Below are 2,757 nucleotides of genomic sequence, written 5' to 3'. Positions count from 1 at the left end.
TATAGTCGCACCGGTAGTGACGTCATGGCTGTCGCCGGCCAACGAGTTGGTGTTTTTTCAATGTATGCTTCAGACACGGGTCACAACGAGGCGTTCCCCATAGTGACCCCTAGAGGACGCAGTGTCTCGTTCCCTACTCAGGGAACCATTGTTACACAAGTAACCTGAGACGTTTTACAATACGCACACGCTGCCGTGTGCAGCTCTGCTATGCTCTTTCACACGCGGTCATATCCGTGTCTCAGAGCGGCTCACAGTAAATGCTGCTGCTCCACATGAGTTTAGACCATTAACGTTACACCAATATCGTGGCATTAAAATGTAATGTTGTACAACACTGAAACACTGTATTATTATTTTTTTCGTGTACAACCGACGGACTTAACATAGGCTGAAAGTAGCAAGCTAACATTAATTGTGTAACTAAAAACTATTTAGCCTAGGCTACTAAAACGAACACAAACTTAACATGAACTGTTAAAAATTATAGCAATTTATGCAAAAAAATTTATGGGAAGCTGGCAGCCTGCACGTTTCTTACCTTGACCAACTTCTTCCATATGCATCAATTTTCTGTTCTGATCTCAACAAGTCTGGTCAAGCTAGCCTATTGAGTAGGCACCCATCAGAGGCCGCATTTTTATGATGTCATCATGTAGACTTCTTACAAAGTATTTTACAGTATTTTAAAACTACAAAAATACAAAACACTAAAGTATTTTGATACAAAATACGAAGCCATTTTCATCAACCCTATCAAATACAAATTACAAAATACTATTTTGTATTTGAAATACGTATTTGAAATACATGTATCATACATACTGCCCATCCCTGCTCACACACACACACAGACACACATTATGTAGTAGGTATAAATATTTGAAATAATTGATAGGTAACAAAATGCTTACTGCAAGTGTCCTGTTTATCATGCCATTTTTCAGGTTTAAATGTAATCATAATGTGGCATAATTGTCAAAACTGATATGTCTGTATAAATGAAGTGGTAAACTTTGGCTAAATGTGATATTAAATGTAATAATAATTTTATAATGTCTAAATGTCAATACAAAAGTAAAACCTGAGAAACGAACTATAGAAGTGAGTAGAATGACCCAATGAGTGATCCTTTGCTGCCATCTAGTGGTTATAATTGCAATTTCAGGGAATGTAGCATAGACATTGTGTTTTTAACCTTTGTAACTATTAAAGTGTCAATTTTTGTCCAATCTCCCTAAAATTTGCATGCTTTTTTAGAATCGTGTAATGCATGAGTTTACAAAGTTTCATGACATTTTGAGTTTTCTTTTAGGATATAGGCTTTTGAGTAGACTAGATCAAGACCATATTATTAAATGGCCCTGCAATAACTGTCCAAATGCGAAAGTTCAAAAGAGTCCAGAGAATTGTACTGCAGTGCTTTTATTGAGGTAGAGCAAGAAACCTAGGACTAGTGCACAAAAGTGGGTTTTAAACATAACTGAGCATATTTAATGAACGTTTTGACTAATAGCAGTGGTTCTTGAGGCAAAGTTGCACAGTATGAGGAGATCTATCAAATTATATGCATATTGTGTGGATGCGTGAAACGCCACGTGATTATAGAGGCATAAAACTCGTTAGCACCAACTAGTGGCCAATTTCTTTCAAAATTCTTACAGACCTTTAGGGCTATGAGTCGAACATGCCCACTGAGTTAATCAGCCTCTGTTAACCTTGTCTAATAGGTGCTCAAACTTCATTGGCCGATGGCGGTCATGTTTTTGGAGATATGCAAATGTTCTTATGGACACCTGTGGCTCTTTGGCACGATTTTTGGCTGTCTCAGACGAAAGATGAACAATCGTGGCTCCTAAACACTTACAGTGAGACAGGTTCAAAGACAGCCGGTTTCACGATCTTGCGACCAAAGATAGCCTACGATCATTTTCTGACAGTGTCAGAAATTCAGAATGATCATTTTGCTGTTACGATCCACTTTTAGCCAATAAAAATCCGACATTAAATCAACACGACATGGCACTAAAACATAAAACTGCTTACCTCAAGCTCGTATCCCTTCCTCTTTCGCCGCTTCCACTTTTTTTTCAGCACACATAAAAACTACAACTTTCAAAGTGTGATTCATCATGCTCTTTTTGTTTACCACTAGCGCATGCTGATGACGTTTTATTCTTCTAAAGTAATGTGCAGCCTACGGTGTCATCATCGTACAGTCCGCATGCATGTTGTACCCAAGTTTATCAGATCCATGTCGCACAATTTGATTTGCAATGATCTTATATGATTAGCCTACTAAAATCGTGCAGTGTGTCCCGGGATTAATAGCTGAGGAGTTATGAGCTATTTCATACTTTTGATTGCTATAGCGCTCGCGTCAGGCCGATTGGGGCGAGACTTGGTGACGTTGTAGACCATGTGAGTACTACCATCCCTCCAAGTTTCAAGTCTCTAAGACTTACGGTTTGGTCTGCCCGATTAAAGGTTGCATTGGCCATTCTAACAATTACACGCTTGAACCCCTAATAAACTTAGAATTCTGAGGAAAAAAGTCAGAATTGTGAATCACAAACTTGTAATTGCGAGAAAAAGAAAAAGAGAAAAAGTCACTATTAACTTTTTAAATTTTATTTCATGATGGAAATAAAAAAAAAATATATATATATATATATACCTGTATATACAGTGGGTACGGAAAGTATTCAGACCCCCTTAAATTTTTCACTCTTTGTTATATTGCAGCCATTTGCTAAA

This window comes from Sinocyclocheilus anshuiensis, unplaced genomic scaffold (genome assembly GCF_001515605.1).
Source record: "Sinocyclocheilus anshuiensis isolate Anshui unplaced genomic scaffold, SAMN03320099.WGS_v1.1 scaffold3172, whole genome shotgun sequence".
Taxonomy (NCBI): domain Eukaryota; kingdom Metazoa; phylum Chordata; class Actinopteri; order Cypriniformes; family Cyprinidae; genus Sinocyclocheilus; species Sinocyclocheilus anshuiensis.
Note: the sequence above shows the minus strand (reverse complement) of the source record.